The sequence below is a fragment of the Dasypus novemcinctus genome, unplaced genomic scaffold (assembly GCF_030445035.2).
Source record: "Dasypus novemcinctus isolate mDasNov1 unplaced genomic scaffold, mDasNov1.1.hap2 scaffold_108, whole genome shotgun sequence".
NCBI classification, from domain to species: domain Eukaryota; kingdom Metazoa; phylum Chordata; class Mammalia; order Cingulata; family Dasypodidae; genus Dasypus; species Dasypus novemcinctus.
In genome coordinates this window covers 259,747-281,532 of record NW_026688147.1, presented here as the reverse complement: position 1 = coordinate 281,532, position 21,786 = coordinate 259,747, and the positions used below count along the sequence as shown (strand labels likewise).

Sequence of the window (21,786 nt, the reverse complement as noted above, 5' to 3'; positions counted from 1 at the left end):
GAGCAGGAAATGAAAATCAATGGGTAAATGTCAGGGGGATCTCTAAAACTTTTTGCCCTGGGGTTCTGCATCTGAGGTTCTGTGCCAAGGTGAAAAACAAGAGTTGGAAAATATGTTTTGGATTATCCTCCTTATACTTATGTGCTATGATTTCACCCAAGGCCATGGATAGTGAGGCCCCAGGGGCCACCTTCTCTCCAGAAAGATTTAGTGCTATCCCTTGTCAATCAACCAGGCCCAATCAATAAACTGGTGCTCATTGCATCAGAAGGGTGTTCTGTCAAAAAGGGCTTATGTCAGTCAGGTTTTAGCTAAGGACATCCTGGAATCATGCACTCCATGGCCCAACAGAGGGATGGACAGCCTCACACAACTATGGTTCAGGTTAGGCAAACAACATGCCTCATAAGGTAAATAGAGATCTGCATACCATTCCTGTGATCGGAAGCACCGACGATCCAATATCTCTCTGCCTGGGAAGCAGCAGTCTTGTGAAATTCAAAAATTAAAATTGGTAGCTTAAGGTAAATGCAAAAATGAAATTACATTTTTAATTCCTAAAATTTGACACCCTTATCTACTCCTTAGCCCCTGTAAACTATGTTAAAACCACAGATCAGCAAGTAATGCTGATTCATTTCTACACATACAGATAGTTTTCCCTAATATTTGCACTTGTATGGGAACATAGGGTTATGTCAGAAAAACTTAATTTTGTCACCCCAAAGCAGGGAACAGTAGTACCCCATAAACCCTTTACCATATCAAACATCAAAGACACAGGCAACACCTATAACTTTTTATTACCCTGGAGTGAAAAATGAAGTGCTTATGGCCACTAACTTGGAAGGGAATTTAAAGTTGTGCCCATCTCACAGGCACATACACTTACAAGTTATTCAATTGTCAAGGCAGGAAGTTCTATGCTTTGGAAATACCACATCAAATGTACCTCCTCTGACTGTGGCCACTTAATGATCCTTGAGGCTGTTGATGGAGGGGTCCTATAACACTATAGAAATCAGAAAACATGGACAGACAAGGGGCTTTATCTCTCCGTCCCTGGTAGTAGTGAGGTTCATACATAACGCATGTTCCATTGTGGTTTTATTGCACTCATAGGTACTGGTAAGTTCATTACAATATTTAAGGGTATTGAGACAATTGTGTGGGGAGATGAATATTATGCTGAAGTTTATTGGGATGTATGTGATCCAAGTGATTTGAATTGGCAGAAAGAGCTCTCACAATGTAACTGTATTTTGCACCCTGCCAATGGGCCATACTTTGGAATTTATGCTCCCCAGTGAGACAGAGTTAGACTCATTTGTGGTTTCCCTACACATAGCTCTTCTGCCTTTTCTATTTGAACCTATAGTTAGTACTAAACTTGATAGGTGTATGTCCAAGAGACTTAAATCTTTGGGCTGTCCATGTGTCAGTTGTCCTTAAATCTCAACTGAGTTCCAGCACCTACTCTCCAGTTCATTGGACTCACCCAGGACGAGTATCAAGGAGATGATGATGGACCACATCCATCTCAGGGAACAGAGAGTATTTGAAACTGCTAGTCCTATCCATCAGCTCCATGGGATCTAAGACCCTTCCAATGAGAGGTGAGGTTAGCATCACCATCAGAGTATCCTCAGGATTGGGGAATGAAGATGGACTATAGAAGATTTATGGTTATTCCGCTATATATTTATTGTTATTATAGCAATGTAAGATCTTTTATCATTGAGGTGGAGACAATAGTCATCAAAGGCTCTGAGGGTAGGGAAAGGGAAAAACAGGTATAAGATGGAGCATTTTGTGGACATTGGAATTGTCCTGAATGACATTGCAGTGATGGATACAAGCCATTATATATTTTGTCATAACTTACTAAATTGTGTGGGACAGAGTGTAAGATACAATTTAAAGTATAATCCACGCTTAATGGTAATGCTTCAATATGTGTTCATCAATTGTAACAAATCTACCATACTAACAAAGAATGTTGTTAATGTGGGAAAGTGTGGGAGGGGGAGGGAGTGAGACATATAGGAATCCCCTATATTTTTCATGGAACACGTATGTAATCTAAAATATTTTGAAAAAATAAAAAAAAATTTAAATGTAACTAGTCATGCCCAACTGGCCCGCCCTTTGTTATATTTCAAGGATCAATGTCTCTTTATATAATTCCTGATGAAACAAAGATGGCCACCTATGAAACTGAATTTCTTTCCTTTTAATTTTTGGATTGATGACTGAAATTTTGATTATTCTATTTTCCACCTAAGGTAGGAGTACGTGGAACCTTGTGGGATGAGGGATTGAAACTCCATGCATTGGCATGTGTCTGTAAAATATTGTATGCTTGTGGAGTAACTCATTTGGTCTGAGAGGGGATAAGTCTCAGAACTTGTGATGCAAATGTAACTCTTGAGGTCTCCTGAATTTGTTATGATTAAGGACAGGATTTTTTTAATGGAAAGGATGACTTCTGTTTCCATCCAGAATGGTTATCAAATTGTGATGGTTAGGCTAATGTGTCAACTCAGCCAGATAAATGTACCAGGTTGTTTGGTCAAGCAAGCACTGGACAAATTGTAATACAAGGGGATTTATGGATTGTATTAGTCAGCCAAAGGTGTGCTGAAGCAAAATAGTAGAAATTGGTTGGCTTTTATAAAGGGTATTTATTTGGGGGTATTGGCTTACAGATACCAGGTCATAAGCATAAGTTACTTCCCTCAACAAGGCTATTTTCATGTGTTGGAGCAAGATGACTGCCAATGTCTGTGAGGGTTCAGGCTTCCTGGGTTCCTCACTTCCTAGGACTAGCTTCTCTCTAGGCTCAGAGTTCCTCTCTTCCTGGGGTTTGTTTATGTTTCCTCTGTGAGCTTATATCCAGGGCTCCAGTGTAAGGCTTCAGTATTAAACTCCAACATCAAAACTCCAACATTGAAAACCCCCAACTCAGTCCTTTGTCATGCCTTTTATCTGTGAGTCCCCATCCACCAAGGGGTGGGGACTCAATACCTGAATGTCATAGCCCAAAGTCTTAATCATAACTTAATCATGTCTAGGTACAGACCAGATTGTAAACATAATCCAATATCTATTTTTGGAATTCATAACTTTGTCAAACTGCTACATGGACTTCAGTCTCTGGACTTTCATTGGAGCCCCTGGCTGCAGCCTGCCTGTGGAATCTGGACTTGTGCATACCTATAGTCATGTGAAAGACCCTTATAGAACCTCTACATTCAGCAAATGTCTCTTGTTGATTCTGATTCCCTAGAGAACCCTGACTAATAGACACATCATTAACTAAACACCTGTGAAAAATCCTGAAATAATTCAAAGAAGGCACAGAGCAAGTGAAAATATTTAGCCAGAGAAGCTTAAAATGAGAAAAATCCAAATATTTACATAGTTTCAATAAGTTATGAATAAGTTTCCAACACCAAACATCATTCTGACCAGTAACAACAGTCTTTTGTGAAAAAACCTATGGTATAAGCTGATTCCAAGTCTTCCATGATAAAAATAACATTGAAAAAATTTTCCTCCAAAAATGCTCTTTATACCATGGGATTCAATGTAAGTATTTCATATATAACAAACCAGTAGTTGTGATATTTGTAGATGGATGGTTACTTCCAAAGAAAAAGATGTACTCTTATAAAATGTTTGTAAAAATAGCAAAGTAGGTTATAAAATTCTACCCACAGAGTGGGAATAAAACTTGTTCCACATCAATCCGAATATCAAAGCCTTCCAATGTCAACTTACTTCAAAAGCCAATCATCACTAACAGTAATATAATGTAGGGGTCACTTCACTGTGTCCCAGTTACATATTGACTGTACAGTGTAACAAAGGGGTTGAACACATCAGTAAGCATTATGATGCCCATTTCTCATTTATTCAAAAGAGATGTTTTTTTAATCATTATAAAACTAACTGAAATCATCAATGACATGCAGATACACTAAATCCCAGCAAGGAACCTACTATGTTGGGAAATAAAGAGGTCATGCTTCAAACAGATACAGTGTTTGAAATACATTTTCTGGTCAGACAATTTACTTCAGAGGTCATTTGTAAATGAGGACAGATTTTGAACTTGGTTTCTAAATGAAACTTTTTTCAATTATGCATAATATTGGTGAGATAAAGATAATTGTTCTTATTCACTTCTTTATGTTCTTCCAGAGGACAATCATATTGAATAAAGGGCCAGCAAAATGGGTACTCATTGCTTTCAAAAGTACTACAAAAATATGAAATAGTCTAATGACCAGGAGTTGATTGAAAGATAACATCAAAAACCTACTGTTGGGAAGTGGACTTGGCCCAGTGGATAGAGCATCCATCTACTACATGAGAGGTCCATGGTTCAAACCCCGGGCCTCCTTGACCCGTGTGGAGTGGGTCCACATGCAGTACTGATATGCACAAAGAGTGCCCTGCCATACAGGGGTGTCCCTGCATAGGGGAGCCCCACTCACAAGGAGTGTGCCCCCATTAAGAAGAGCCACCCAGCATGAAAGAAAGTGCAGCCTGCCCAGGAATGGCACCACACACAGAGAGAGCTGACACAAGATGACACAACAAAAAGAAACAGGGATTCCTGTGCCACTGACAAGAACAGAAGCAGACAAAGAAGACACAGCAAATAGACACAGAGAACAGACAACTGGGGCAGGGGGAGGGGAGAGAAATAAATAAATAAACCTTTCTTTAAAAAACCTACTGTTTCAGATTTTTAAAAAAAGAAATTTTCAATCTCTTACTTGAATTAAGTTCATAAGTAAAGAAATAATGGGGAAAACAAGGGATTCTAAAACATGCAAGACACTTATGAGAATAAAATAAATGATCTCCTTCTCTTACTCAGCTGTGATATATAGGTGTGAGTTTATATCTAATAGAGGTATGGTTTTATCATTATCCATTTTAGTTGCATAAATCACAAAAAGACTTCCAGCCAAGATGGCTGATAAGTATAACACAAACTCCAGAAATGATTTTTAGCAAAACCTGCTTCAGTATTTTCCAATGTGACAAAAAATTACTTGGGAAATGAATCTTTCTTTTTCTTTCTTTCTTTTTTTTTAATGTCACACTAAAAAAACATGAGATTCCCATATACCCCTTGCCCCCCCTCACCCCACTCCTCCCACATCAACAATCTCTTTCATCATTATGGCACATTCATTGCATTTGGTGACGATATTTTGGAGCACTGCTGCACCACATGGATAATGGTTTACATTGCAGTTTACACTCCCCCCCGTCCATTCAGTGGGTTATGGCAGGATATATAATGTCCTGCATCTGTCCCTGCAATATCATTTAGGACAACTCCAAGTCCCAAATGCCCCCACAATACATCTCTTCCTCCCTCTCCCTACCCTCAGCAACTACCATGGCCACTCTCACCACATCAATGCCACAATTTCTTCCACTTCTAGCCACAAGAGTTCCACAGTAGAATATCAGCAAGTGCACTCTAATCCATATTTTATTCCTCCATCATGTGACCCTGGGAAGGTGATGTCTGCTACAGAACTGTTCAAGTAAATGAAGATTTTACGATCTTCAGCAACCAACTGTAATTACCTTAAAAATTCCTCTTTTCACTAGAGAAGATGCTTAATTCAAAACTAACTTCAAAAATCTACATGAGGCTTCCAGGTCAACGAAAAACAGTCAATGTGGTTTTATTGCTCTGCTCCTTTAGCATGGGGACTAATGTGGAATGGCTTATTCCCATGGTGGATAGGCCATTCGTTGCTACAATGAGATCTCAATTAAATAACAATTTAAAATTCCATCATAATAAGCAGGAATTCCCAGGATGATAGTTAAAAAGAAGAAAGGCTGATTGGTGTGGCATTCTTCATATTTACCAACAATACTAAGGCCCCTACATCCCAAATAGCTTTCTCTTAAAACTGTATCATGGCAATCATGCAGGTTTCTTGGAAGGCCAAGCAACATGATGGGGACCACCTGGCATGGAATTCATTCTCACTGAAAACACTTGGTGTTCTTCCATGGCGTGGGTTGGCTCCTCCAAAATCTGCATCTCCAGTGCTTTAAGGGTGACAGCTGGGGAAGCAGCTCTGGCTTTCAGAATAGCCACCACCTCACTGGGATTTAAATTGGTCAAGTCTAGAGCATGGAGAGTCAGCAGCTCATCACCACTCTTGATCCTGTCATCTCATGCAAGATGGCCATGAGGTGGCCCACTATTCACAAAGATGGGCAGTTCAGCACTCTTACTTTCTTGCCTCCAGCAACTGTCTTTCCAAAGGAATTCTGTGGCTCCTACCTGTGAAAGATCAGAATTTTAAAAACTATTCTTAAATATTTATGAATATCCTATCACTTGTTAGAGGTTCCTGTGTGCTGATTGAAGTAGAGAGGAGTGAGCATGGAAGGAGAGAGAAAGATATGAGGAAAACTGTTAGTAATTGATACTGCTCAGCCTGCAAAAAAATGGGAGATGCATTCACTCAACAGAAAATAGAACCAAAAGGTGAATCTCAGAATGAATTTAAATGAAGTATATTGAGGTGGGGCAAGATGGCATCCAAGTGAGTACACCCTTGTCAACTCTCCTGCAATAAAACAGCCAAGTGGGGACAGAATTCTGCCAAGAGAGCTGTTTTGGAAATCCACAAGGCAGGATGTTTCTGGACATCAATCTGGAGAGAGTGCAACAAAAGGAGTGCTTGCTCAAGGTTTAAGTGTGGGTTTCTGACTGTTGAGCCCGAAGCTGTGGGAAATCTAAACCCTTCCCCTAAGGCTGCTAGCCACAGCATTCCCTGAACACCCCTGGTTGCATGACAGTGTTCCCAAGCTTCTTGTTCCACATACCCATGATCCCCAAACTTGCATTCCCAGAAGCTCGCATTCCCCAAACTCTGTGTTTCCATAACCTGTGTTTCCTGACCCTGTGTTCCTCAAGCCCACATTCACCCAAGCCCACATTCCTGGAACCCAGCACCCCCCAAAACTCCAGCATTCCCCTTTCCCACCAGTATCAGACAAACTCTGAGAGTGGGAGGGTTCTGCTGTGGTGCAGAGGGGCCGGAGGAATGCAGATTCAATTGTCTAACACCTCCTGCCCCTTTTTTTAGTGGAGCATGCCAGCTGTCTTGGGGAGATGCTAGGAAGAGAGGAGAGTTGAATCTGCTGAGAGAGGCTGATTTATCTAAACACCCTGGGATAAGGGAAATTCCTCTGGGAGAAGGCAGATGTAGGCAATTAACTAGAACTGTGCACAAACCTAAGGTAGGGGAAAAGTAGGAAATGCTTGGTAGGCTTCCAATAACATATTTAGGGTTCCCAGCAAGGTGTGGGTGCTCTCTGTCAAAGAGACTAGGAGTCATTATTTCCTGTGGTGATTTGGTTCACTAGGGTCCCATTTGAATCTCAGAAGGGAGCTCTCACATGGCCCTTCTGCTGCTCTGGGAGGGAGGGAAGTGAGGAAGGGAGAAGGGGGAAGGATAGACTACTAAGCAGTTTATTCAATTGCAAAGATGACTCCTTGCTTGAAGCCTTGTCTGGTCCTTTTTGTTCATTTGTTTCATTGACTTTCCTTCCTCTTTATCCCCCCACCACCTTTTATTTTTATTTTTCCTTTTTTCTTCCTTTTTTCCTTTTTTTTTCTTTTTTGTATTAGGTGTTGCAGGCAGTGCTTCCTGTTTGCTGTGCTTCCTCGTCCTTGATTTCCTCTTTTCTGTGGGTACTGATTTTGGCTACCAACACTATTCCCCTTCCTTTACATCTTTCTATCTTCCATTTCTGTTGTTTCTCTTAAATTCCATCTCTCTTTGTTTAGCTCCAGATTTTTCTGAGTTTTTATTTCTAGCACCTTTATTCTGTTTTCTATCACTCTTTATGTTATTGTCCTTTCTTTTCTCTTTCCCTCTCCTAACAACACAGACCAGATCTGAACATAGTAATCAAGAGATTAGAATTTGTTATAGAACTGTGGAATTTACCAAGAATTCAGAATATATTGAAAAAGTGAAAAATACAAAAGAAAATGCATTTTATTGAGATCTTGAGTGCTCCAATCACTAAAAAAGTTTCAGAAAGAAAGCATACAGTGAATAACAAAAAAGTCCAAATTAGAAGAAATAATGGGGGAGAAATTTCCAAAATGTAAGCTTGATATTTTTCACTTAAAATGACCAATATGTGCTACTTTGTAACATAAATAAAAATCAGTCCACCTGTAGATACATTGGAATGTATTTGCAGTCTATGAAGATTTATCTTATCTTTTTTTTTTTTTTTACATCAAACACAGAGATCGGAATACCTACAAAGTACCAAAAGATTTTTTTTAAAAATTTAAAAAGCTGGCTTTGGATTCAGGATTCAGGCAATGGAAAGAAACACTTAATTTCTAAGTAACATAGAAGGAGACAATGATGACAATGGGTGCATCTTAAATGCCAGAAGTAATACAGTGTGGGAATTGTCACTTGTCTGTCACTAGCACTTCCTCTCAATGAGGTTTGCATAAATTTCATATCCACTTTTGCTGTTGCTTAATTCGACTTTCCTCTATTCCCCTGCTGCTCTTGATACTGCCCTGTTTCCCACCTGCCCCTGTTCTGCTATCATGCATTTTGGAATTCAAGTGAAGTTGATATCCTGAAGTAGCTGCCCAATTTCAGACAAACATTTGCTCTACACCAGGTTTCTGATCACCCAGATCGCCTTCTCTTTCCTTTTCCTTGACCATTTGTGCCTGAGTTCATCCTGCTTTAAACCACCCATTGGACCCTGATGAAGGACATGACAATGACTTTCAGTAGAAATACTTTAGTCCTAGGCCAACATTAAAACTCCTTCAAGTTCTGACCCAACCAAGCCCCTCTTTTCCTTTGCATGGGTCTCAAGAGTTAATAAAAATGTCTTCACAACCCATGTTATACAAATCCTTGGAGAGTCATCCTTAATTCAGTCATAAAATCTCAGTCATCTAATCTATTATCGATTCATCCTGCATTCATACAGTACTTTCCAAAGTCTAATTCACCATCTTGTGTTCTTTCTGTGTTTCTCTTCAACTACTCTTGCTCCTTCCTCATTCTTTCTTCACACAGCAGCTATGATAATCTTTCAGAAATGTAAATTGCCTCACAATATCACCCTGCTAAAACAATTCAGTACCTCTCCATTTCTTTGGGTATAAATTTAATAGTTAACCTAACCAATAACACCCTGTCCTTCCTGCAATCTTGTCCCATCCTTCTCCCACTTCATTCCAGCACTTCAAATGGATGGGTCTTATTTCAGCTTTCCATCCACTCCAAGATATTTCTTAGAAGGATCTTTTGCATAAGCTTTCCATCAGCCTCAAGTATTTTTTACCTTTTTCACCTAGGTAATTCATGTTCATCCTTTCCAACTCAACTTAAATTTTCCAGAGTCTTTATCTGATTCCATTAAAAGAATAGTTAACTACTGTTATTTTCTTTTCAGGAAATTATTATCTAACCTCCCAAACTTAAGATTTTGAAGAGAATACATTTAAGACATCACTAAAGTCTAAAGAAATCTGCTAATTTAATGTAATCCCATCAATATTTTTTATTTTTCAGAAATAGAAAAGGTGAAAGTCAAATTTATATAGAATTACAAAATGTCCCAAATTTGTCAAAATCTCTTGAAAAATAAGAACTAATTTGGAAGACTGAGAGTTACTAATTTCCATACTTTACAAATATACAATCATGTAAAAATTTTGGACTGTTAGAGGGATAGATATTTAAACCAATGCAATAGGATTGAAATTTCAGAAATTAACCCATGTTTCTATAGACAATTGATTTTAGACAAAGTTGCAAAATTTCTAAAGAAAAAGGTAACTACCTACATAGGCATGGATTTTATTTTTAATTCATTTTTAATACTTTTTTATTTTTAAACAAGCTTTTGATTGCCTAAATTTTACATAAAAATATAGGGGATTCTGAAACACCACAACTCCTTCCCCTCCCACATCTTCCCATATTAACAACAGCTTTCATCAGTGTGATACATTTGTTACAATTGATGAACACATTTTTAAGCATTGCTACAATTGTGAGAGACAAAGAAGGATACTACATATTAATGGAAGGGATATCTCTCAAGAAGAATGAACAATCATAAATATTTATGCTCCTAACAAAGGTGCCTCCAAATACATGAGGAAAACACTGGAAAAACTAAGAGAAAGAATAGATGCCTCTAAGATTATAATGGGAGATTTTAATACACCACTATCAACTTTGGACAGAACATCTCAAAACAGAATCACTAAAGAAACAAAATATTTGAACAGTATATTAGGGGAGCTGGATCTAATAGACATATACAGATCATTACACGAGAATACAGCAGGATACATATTTTTCTCAAGTGCACATGAATCATTCTCCAAGACAGACCATATGCTAGGCCACAAAGAAAGGCTTAATGAATTCAGAAAGATTGAAATCATACAAAATCATTTCTCTGACCACAGTGGAGTGAAGCTGGAAATCTGAAAGGGCCAGAGGCCCAGATTTCACACCAAGATATGGAAATTAAACAGCACACTCTTAGAAAACAGTGGGTAAAAGAGGAAATCTCAAAAGAACTTAATAACTACCTTGAAACTAATGATAATGATAACACAACATACCAAAATTTATGGGATGCAGCAAAAGCAGTACTGATGGAAATTTATACCCATAAATTCATACATCAAAAAAGAAGAAAGAGCAAAAATTGAAGAACTAACTGCACATTTGGAGGAATTAGATAACAACAACAAAGTAACCCCACAGGAAGAAGAAAGAAAGAACAAAGATAAGTGTAGAACTAAATGAAATAGAAAATAAGAAAGCACTTGAATAGATAAAAAAGACCAAGAGCTGGTTCTTTGAGAAGATCAATAAAAATGACAAACCCTTAGCTAGACTAAGAAAGAAAAAAAGAGAGAAGAAGCAAATACACAAAATAAGAAATGACAAAGGAGATATCACCAATGGCCCCACAGAAATAAAGACTATCATAAGAGGATACTTTGAAAAACTATATTCCAACAAAAATGACAATTCAGAGGAAATGGAGAAATTCATAGAAACACATAAGCAGCCTATACTGACGAAAGAAGAAATTGGTGATCTCAACAAACCAATCACAAGTAAAGAGATAGAATCAGTCATTAAAAATCTCCCAACTAAGAAGAGCCCAGGGCCAGAGGGCTTCTAGGTGAATTCTACAAAAGATTCCAGAAAGAACTAACACCAATCTTGCTAAAACTCTTCCAAAAAACCAAAACAGAAGGAACATTTTAGAACTCATTCTATGATGCCAACAATACCCTAGTACCAAAGCCAAACAAAGACACCACAAGAAGGAAAATTACAGATCAAATTCTCTAATGAACCTACACACAAAAATACTCAACAAAATACTTGCTAACCCTATTCAACAACACATTAAACAAATTATACACCATGACCAAGTGGGATTCATTCCAGGTATGCAAGGATGGTTCAACATAAGAAAATCAATCAATGTAATACACCATATAAACAGATTGAATGAAAAAAATGACATGATCATATCTATAGATGCAGAAAAAGCATTTGACAAAATACAGCACCCTCTCATGATAAAAACACTCCAAAAGATTGGAATACAAGGAAATTTTTTGAACATGATAAAAAGTATATATGAAACCCCATAGTCAACATCGTTTGCAATGGTGAAGTCCTAAAATCCTTCCCTCTAAGATCAGGAAAAAGACAAGGATGCCCACTATCACCTCTTCTATTGAACATTGTCTTAGAAGGACTTGCTCAAGGACTGAGGCAAGAACCAAGAAAAAAAGGCATTCAAATTTGAAAGGAAGAATTCAAAATTTCAATATTTGCAAATGACATGATCCTATACATAGAAAACTCTGAGAGGTCTACAACAAAGCTTCTAGAACTCATAAATGAGTTTAGTATAGTCGCAGGTTATAAGATCAATGAGCAAAAATCAGTAGCATTTCTGTACACCAATAAAGAGCAAACTCAGGAGGAAATCAAGAAACAAATACCATTTACAATAGACAATTAAAAAATCAAATACCTAGGAATAAATTTAACTAAAGAGGTAAAAAACTTATACACAGAGAACTACACAAGATTGTTCAAGGAAATCAAAGAAAACCTAAGTAAATGGAAGAATATTCCCTGTTCATGGATAGGAGACTGAATATTATTAAGATGTCTACCCTACCAAAACTGATCTACACATTCAATACAATCCCAATAAAAATCAACACAGAATTTTTTAAGGAACTAGAAAAACTAACTATGAAATTTATTTGGAAAGGAAAGAGGCCCTGAACAGCCAAAGACATTTTGAAAAAGAAAAATGAAATTGGAGGAATCACACTACCTGACTTCAAAACATACTACCAAGCTACAGTAGTGAAAACAGCATGGTATTGGCATAAGGAGAGACACACAGACCAATGGAACCAAACTGAAAGTTTGACATAGATCCTCATATATATAGCCATATAATATTTGATGAAGCCACCATTCCCTCTAACTGGGAGACAATGCCTATTCAACAAATGGTGCCTGGAGAACTGGATATCCATATGTAAAAGAATGAAAGAGGATTAACATTTCACACCTTATACAAAGATCAACTCAAGATGGATCAAAGACCTAAATATAAGAGTCAAGTAATAGGAAATGGCTTCATGAACTTCACACCAAAAGCACGAGGAGCAAAAGAACAAATAGATAACTGGGGCTTCCTCAAAATTAAAGCCTTCTGCACCTCAAAGGAGTTTGTCAAGAAAGTAAAAAGGGAGCCTATACAATGGGAGAAAATATTTGGTAACCATATATTGGATAGGAGACTTATAACTTGCATATATAAAGAACACCTATATCTTGAAAATAAAAAGATAAACAACCCATTTAAAAAATGGGGAAAAGGTTTAAACAGACACTTCTTCAAAGAAGAAATACAAATGGCTAAAAAGCACATGAAAAAATGCTCCAAATCTCTAGCTATCGGGGAAATGCAAATCAAAACTACAATGAGATACCATCTTGCTCCCATAAGATTGGCAGCTATGAAACAAACAGAAGAATACAAATGCTGGAGAGGATGTGGAGGAATGGGAACACTCATCCACTGCTGGTGGGAATGCAGAAGGATCCAACCATTCTGGAGGACAGTTTGGCTGTTTCTCAAAAACTATCCATAGATTTGCCATATGACTCAGCAATTCCACTGCTGGGTATATACCCAGCAGAACTGAAAACAAGGACACAAACCAATAGATGCACACCAATGTTCATAGCAGCATTGTTCACTATTGCCAAAAATTGGAATCAACCCAAATGCCCATCAACAGATGAGTGGATCAATAAAGTGTGGTCTATACACACAATGGAATACTACTCGGCTGTAAGAACAAACACACTACAAACACATGTGATAACATGGAGGAATCTTGAGAACCTTATGTTTAGTGAAGCAACCCAGACATTGAAGGACAAATACTACATGACCTCAATGATATGAAATAACCAAGCTGCCCTAGATAGCAAGAGACTCAACGATAGGCTTACAGGAAATCGGAGGGTGGAGGAAGGATGTGAGCCGATGTCTGCAGGGGTGGAATTTAAGACGAGATGGTGGTAAGTATGAACACAAAGAAGAGAAAGAAGGGGGGCAAGGGGTTGCCTTTGGTTGGGGCTTTGCGGGTTTGAGGGTGGCTGGGGAGGGAAGGGTGGGTAACACTGCCCAAAAGTGGGGGGAGGGAGGGGTAGCATACGAACAAAGGAGAGGGTCAGGTGTTGGTGGAGAGTAAAATGCCGAGAAAATCATATCAAAATATAATAAAGAGGCTTACCTGTTTAGAATGCTCGGAGGGGAGGGTCTGATGCAGGACGGGCTCCTGGGGAATGTCTAAATGCTCATTCTGCCAGAGTGGGTGACACCATGGGGTAGAAACCCAAGTAGTGAGAGTGGGGGTGGACCCACATCCTGGGGAGGACTAATGCCATCCAATAGAGGGAACTGTATCCCTCGAGAGAAAGGGTGGCTCCCAGGGCATTGGGGCAGTTGAGCAAGTTAGGCCCTGAACACTATTCCATCTATCTCTGGAAGTGGCTCCTCGGGAAATGGAGGTTGGCTGTCACTGTGGGCACCAAGGTGGAAGGGAAAATGGACGTTAAATGTGTGGAACCAAGGTATATGGGGGGTAAGAGAGGAGTTTCGTGAGAGTACACAAGGATGGATATAAAACATGTAATATTACACCATAACATATAGGAGATGACAGACTGATAATGTAAACCATAATGTAAAACATAGGATAACTAAGAATGTAAAAAACTGTATATCCCCAAGTATGCACCACAATGTAAGCACAGATGTCACCTTGTTAGAAAGCTATTGTCTCAGACTCTGTACATCACGTTAAGTAAATATGATGTGAATAGGGTGTAAGAGTATCGATGTGGAAGGGAAAAGGTTTTGTGGTGGTTGTATGGGAGTACTGTATATTATATATATGCATTGCTGTGGTCTAGGACTCCTGTGAAGAGAAGCTCAATTAGGGGGAAAAAGAAAAGAAAAGAAAAGTAAAAGATAGGATGTAGAATTTTTTTCCATGCCAAAAGTTGGAATCAACCCAAATGCCCATCAACAGATGAATGGATAAATAAAATGTGGTATATACATACAATGGAATACTACTCAACTTTAAGAACAAATACACTACAAACACACGTGATAACATGGATGAATCTTGAGAAGCTTATGTTGAGTGAAGCAACCCAGGCATTGAAGGACAAATACTACATGACATCAATAATATGAAATAAGTAAACACAATATGCCTCGGAGAGCTAGAGACTGGATGATAGGCTTACAGGAAATCGTGGGGTAGAAGAAGGATGTAAGCTGACATCTACATGGATGAAATCTATAAGCTGGAGGTAAATATGTGTGCCTGGAAGGGATAAAATTGGGGCATAGGGTTAACTTTGGGTGGGGCATTGTGGGCTTGAGGGGGGCTAGGGATGGGCGGATGAGTAATATTGCCAAGAAATTAGGGGGAGATTGGGGCAACATATGAACATAGGAGATTGTCAGGTATTTAGTTGAGAGTATAATGCTGAGAAAACCTTTTCAAAAATATAATAAGGGAAGTTACCTGTTTAAGATACTTAAAGGGGATAATCTGATGCAGGACAGACTCCTAGGGAATATGTGAATTCTCATTTTGCCAGAGAGGGTTATATCATTGGGTAGAGACCCATATAATGAGAGTGAAGGTATACCCACATCCTGGGGAGGACTGATGCCATCAAATAGAGTGAACTGTATCTCTCAAGAGAAATGTTGGCTCCCAGGGCATTAGGGCAGTTGAGCATGTCTAGCCCTCAACACTGTTACAAGTATCTCTGAACATGGCTCTTCAAGAAATGAAGATTGACTGTCACTGTAGGCCCCAAGGGGAGGGGGAAATAGGTATTGAATAGATGGAACCAACGTAACTGTGAGGGCAATAGAGTACGGAAGGATGGATATAAGACATGTAAAATTACACCAAAAATATATAGGGGCTGATAGGCTAAAATGTAAACCATAATGTAAAACATAAGATAACTAAAAATTTAGAAAATCATATAGCCTAAAGTATAAACCACAAAGGAAACACAAATGTTACCTTGTTTGAAAACTATTGTCTCAATATCTGTACATCAGTTTCAGTAAATATGGTACGAATATGTTAAAAGATTTTTGCTGTGGCAGGGAAAAGGTTTTATGTTGGATATGTGGGAATACTGCATATTGTATATATGAATTACTGTGACCTAAAACTCTTGGGAAGATAAGCTTAATAATTAGAAGAAAGAAAAGAAAAAGATAAGATGTAGAATTTTTCCAAATTAATATGTATTCTATATCTAACCTTTAAACTCATTGCTATATTCCATTTTACTATTAAGGGAACCTGGCAATATACTGGGCTTCACTTTTCAGGAAGTTTTGGATCACAGAGGGGTTCAACAATGGCAGCAGAGGAATGGTGGTATGGTATGTTATTGACAGGGGACATATGGTTCACAGGGAGTTCTGCAGGGCATATATGTTTGGATATTTTCTTAGTGGAAACAATTAAAAACTACAACTGAGGGAGTGCTGAATTCCTAGCCAGGGGAGCTCTATCATAGTCCCTAAGGGAACAGCAACAATCCCCCAAGTGCAACGGCAAAGACCAAAAAGGAATGAAGTTCCAACAATGAGCTCCTGATACTAATGACTATGCTTGTGAGCCTGTGCACCTGAAATAAGAGCAAGGCCTAGAGCAGTAGTGTGCCTAAGAGTTACCTCCTGAGAGCCTCCATGTTGCTCAAATGTGGCAAGTCTCAAAGCCAAACTCAGCATATACATGCATTGCCTTCCCCACTAGTGTGGGACATGACTCCTGGAGATGAGCCTCCCTGTTGCCGAGGGATCACTATCAAGTACTAGCTGATGACGTAACTAGACAATGACCTTGAATAAATGGTTCAACTCAGACCAGCAGAATATCCCTGTCTACATATAATAACAGGAGTTAAAAATGCCTTTTGACCTAAATCAAGGGGGAATTGGAAAGGACAAATGAGTTTATATGGTTATGAGTCTCTAAAAAAGAGCTCTCTAAAGTTTATATGGCTATCAGTCTCTAAAAATGTTATCAGAGGGGTTGTCGTTATGCACACCTGAGCAGAGTCTCAGAGACAGATAAAGTAGATACAACCCCAGGTATTCGTTCTTCTGAGGGCTACAAAGACCCACAGGTCTTATGGTCATGGCAGATGAAGTTCAGTGCAATGTCAGTTGGCCCTTCTTTGGAGTTTGTGTTTCTGTGTGATGGAGCTGGACTCACATGTGATCTCTTTTCACATTGTAGTTGAATTGTAGTTGGTGCTGGGGTTTAAGATATATCTAGGGTATCTGAATCTCTGGACTGACCATGTGATAGTCAGACCCTGAGCCTCAACAGACTTCAGCTCCTACACTCTGGTTTATTGGACTTACCCCACTCAGCTAACATGGAGGTGAAGAATGTCAACCACCACGCCATGGAGCCAAGAATGTCTACAACTGAAAGCAGGAGAATTGCATCCAACATCCATGTGGAACCTAAGCCCCCTGTTGTCATATGTGGAATGGACTCAAACAATCTAAGGTCCATAGGATGGAGGAATAGAATATGGATTAGAGTGGACCTACTGATATTCTATTCATGAACTATTGTGGCTAGTATTCGAAGAAAATGTGGCACTGGTGTGGAAAAAAGAGGCCATGGTGGCTACTGGGTGTGGGGAATGGGAGGAAGAGATGAGATGTGGAGGCATTTTCGGGACTTGGAGTTGTCCTGGGTGGTGCTGCAGGGACAGTTACCGCACATTGTTGGTCCTCCCATGGCCCACTGGGTGGAACGTGGGAGAGTGTGGGCTATGATGTGGACCATTGACCATGAGGTGCAGCGATGCTCAGAGATGTATTCACCAAATGCAATGAACGTGTCATGATGATGGAGGAGAATTTTGCTATAGGTGGAGTAGTGGGGTTAGGGGGATGGGGGGTACATGTGGACCTCATATTTTTTTAATGTAATATAAAACACAAAGCAAAACAAACCCCATTTACCTTTCTCTCTTGATATCCATTTGGCCCTTTGTGTTTTGAGTATTGTTGAAATTCAGTGTTTCCTGATACTGGTTTGGCCCTTGTTGTCTACCATCAGTTTTCCCTCAGGAAATAGCTGAGGTGTGAACAAAGTGCAGGGTGACATAGAAGGAGGGTTGCTGAGGTTGTTGGTGCTGGGGGTAGGAAATGGACGTGACAGTGGAGGAGAGCTTGCTATTGCAGATAGAGCTGCTGGCTGAGAAAGGGCACTTGGTAGGAGAAGCAAGGACTTTCCAACAGTGGGAAATGGAGCCAGAGACCCAACCCTGGAGGGCTCTTCAGGATCAGCTGAGTGGCAGACTGAAACAATAGCCAATTCTTCTCCACTCCCGGCCACCCACAGGATTAACCATCCCTGCTCCTCTGCTAGGTGCTTGCATGTGACCAAGGAGGCATGTGTGACTCTTCAGGCAGAAGCATGTAAGCACCCATGGCCAGGAGCTCCAGAGACTTGACACTGAAAGGACCACAGCCTGATTGTTGACCCTCCCTCCACCTGGGTTCCTGAGACTGGACTGAGCAGAGCCTCCCTGCCACACACACACACACACACACACACACACACACACACACACACACACACACCTTGGCATGGGAAGTCTATCTTTACTTTTAGCCACTGTCTCAGTTTGCCAGGGTTAGTCTGACAATGCCCCAGAACCACTCATTTAAGCCCCCAGGTTGAAGGTTCTATCATGTGCCTCTCTGACAGTGATCAGATCAGGAAGGAAAGGCTTGCCCCTGTGGACCCAATCCTTAGCAAAAGGGCACTGACCATCACTAGCCAAAGCCAATTAGTCTATGGGGTGTAGCAGTGCTCCAAAATGTATTCACCAAATACAATGAATGTGCCACCCTAATGAAAGAGGTTGTTGATGTGGGAGGAGTGGAGTGAGGGGGGTGGGGGTATATGGGAACCTCATATTTTTTGAATGTAACATTTTTTGTGATCTATGTATCTTTAAAAAATACAACTCTAAAATTGATGGGGGTGGAGTGTGGAGTATATGGGAACCTCTTATGTTTTTTAATGTAAAGTTTTGTGTGATCTATTAACTTTAAAAAATGATAATTAGAAAATTAAAAATTAAAAACAAAACAGTAATTAGAGCTCCACCGACCCAGGGCTTACCGTGAGCCACTGTATGCGGACTAAGTACATTCATTCTCATAAGTGGCGATGAGGTCGGTTCTGTTTGATCTGTCCTAGAATGGCAAAGTGAGACAGAGAGGCTGTGACTTGTGAAGGCTCCACAGCTAGTCACCATAGAGCTGATACTTCGACCCAGGACTGCTCAGCCTGGGCTGCTAACCAACACACTGACTACTGTTAACTGTGCTCCAAGGAAATTGACTTAGGAAGTAATCTGATCAGCTTTGTTAGGGGCTGAAAGTACCTGCAATGAATTTTGGGGCAGTTTGGTCCTTCAGCAAACCTGTAGTACAGAATTCACCCTCTTTATGACCAATGACCCCAAGGTCAGAGAAACTGCTCCTGGAGCCCTGGAGTTGATCAGATACCAGTGCCCATAATCCCAATACCATGGTGTGAACATTGGTACAAATGGACTTTGAAATGCCTTTTGCTGTTCTTGTTGCTTTTAAGATTCTTTTCTTTAGATTTTAATTAATATATATTTCAGTTGCATCATTTCCTTTTGGCATACACAAAGCCCCAGGACTTGAATTTGCCTGTAATCCCAGCTAATCAAAACTGCCCTTAAATGCTTTAAACACATAAAATCCCATTTGAATGAATGTATTCTAAAGACAATTCCCATTTTCCAGGCAGCAGTAAGGCATTCGAGCAGGAGTCAGCGACTTTCTTTGTGAAGGGCCAGGTGGGAAATTTCCTGCCCCAGGGGCTCTGTCGCTATCACTCAACCCCAACATCTTACACAGGGAGGATAGAGAAATGAATGGGTGTGGCTATGTTCTAATAAAACTTTATCAAAACTGGATGGGGGCTAGGTTTGGCCCATGGGCCTTAGTGTGCCAACCCTGTCATATAGAAAGGTGTGCTTATGGCTCATTCCTGATTTCCCTCCAAGGGGCAGAGCCCCAGTCACTTTCTACCTTGGGGCTGCTCTCTGGCTCTTGTTCAGTCAGCCCTGGAAGGTGGGACTGCTTATAAGACCGGCAAATTCAAGAAGGAGACACTGAGTCTTCAGGCTCACTCTGTCCTTCTCCCTCTTGGGCCTGGCCTTCAGTGGGCAGGGGCTCTGCTCTGCATTTCTACCACATTCAAGCTTCAGAAGTCACAAGCCCCACTGTGCAGTCCTCAGCAGTACTTTCTATCAGTGACACCCCATCAAGGAGCAATCTACAGTCCACCTTAGGGTGCTGTGGAAAGGGACTCCTCAAAGGTACAAACTAAACGGTGTAGTGTGAACTCTCTTTGTTATTCTGAAAATCCAGATGAATTTAATATTCTCTCGATAAAGAAGCATTGAGCAACTTCATACATCAAGAGTCCTGGCTTTTTGACTATTATCTCACGATGGTCATCAACTCACTGGCAGTATCATAGGTACTGTAGACTCAAAATGTAAACCCCACTTAATAAGTGAAACCATTTACAGTTGTTCAAAACCTATTGCTCACAGGAAGAAAACAGATGAGGCGTGTGTTGGCTGAAGGTCAGGAACACTTCCGTTCCATCCCCCTCCTGTTTTAAGGGCCAGCAGAGACAGTTACCTTGTCAGATGGCCCCAGAAGTCCCCTTCCTCCATCCAGTCCTTCCACACGCTAGAAGCCAGGCAGAGGGGTACGTCAGATGCAAGAGATATCCCGGGGGGCAGGCTGAGGGCCATGCTTGCTTCAACTGGAAACCACACTTCTGTGTGTGAAGTGAAGCTCATGAGACTCAAGAGGCCTCCCACCAGTACTCCAGCGAGAGTTGACCAGAACTGGGGACTCACCTGGGCACCACTGATTGTGGGTGGTTAGGAGAAGAGGAAGGAGGCATTTTGTGGGATTATTTTATACACCATTAACTTACTTTCCAAGGGAATCTGTGTTCCACATTATGGGTTGAGCTTTGTACCCAAAAAGATACCCTGAAGTCCTAATCCCGGGTACCTGGCAACACAAACTTTTTGCAAAAGTGTTATTGCAAGCAGAATCATTTAAATTGAATGAGGCCAACTGGAGTGGGAGGACCCTTCGTCCAGGATGGCTGGTGTCTTTAGAAGGGGGGTGTGGGCACAGACAGAAGGGGAGTGGGCGCCATGGGAAGAGAGACAGAGCAGGCCATAGGGTGACTGAAGAGACACTGAAAACCCAAGCCTTGCTGGCCAAGGGACAGGCATCCCAGAGGCCAGGATGGACCCACCAGCACAGCCCATGCACTTGTGGCTTCAGCCTGCAGGGCTGAGAGAGCGGTTCCTGGTGTTTTTAGCCACCCAGTTCGTGGCACTTGTGACAGCAGCCTGAGAAAAGTGAGGTGTCCCTCTTCTGGCAGTCCCATGCCTCCAGGAGGCCTGAGGGATAGCCCAGGTGCCCAGCTGTCCACCAGGCTGAGCGTCCCCAACCAAGGCTTTTATCTAATCAGATGCCCTGAGGAACACCCTGAGGACTGACAGAAACAATGTTGAAAAGTAAGGAATGGGTGACCTGGACAACTCTGAACACCCTTCTCTTCCTTCCTTCCACCCTCTCTTGGGGGCTTTGGCTGCTTAGACCCCCTAGTTCTTCCCACCACGCACACCTTCCCAGAGGGGCCGGCCCAGACGGTGCGACCTATTCCTGGTTCTTGGTGGGTGGGAAGGCGGCCCGAGGGTTCCCGGGGCCCAGGACTGTCCATCAGCCTGGCTGCTTATTCACAGCCCCGGGAACCACAGCACATACTGCTCAGGGGGCCGCACCCCGCACCCTGGATAGCCTCGGGGCTCCCCTTCTAGACTGTCCGAGCACCCCTGGATTGCCGGGAGGCCCCTCCAGCTCCGGGGGGAGGGGTGCCTCTGTGACTCCCAGACTAAGAGCTCTGCTCTTCGGGGTCCCGGCGCCCGTCCCACCGACCCC

At 41.0% G+C, this 21,786-nt stretch overlaps 1 long non-coding RNA gene across 1 annotated transcript; it reads right to left on the bottom strand.

The window, feature by feature from the left end:
- Positions 1-5,701: 5,701 nt before the first annotated feature.
- Positions 5,702-20,630, bottom strand: LOC139438512 (uncharacterized). Its single transcript, XR_011648186.1, has 3 exons — positions 20,461-20,630; positions 18,896-18,969; positions 5,702-6,331 (listed from the first exon to the last, which is right to left on the bottom strand). It is a non-coding gene; the product is annotated as an uncharacterized lncRNA (long non-coding RNA).
- Positions 20,631-21,786: the final 1,156 nt, after the last annotated feature.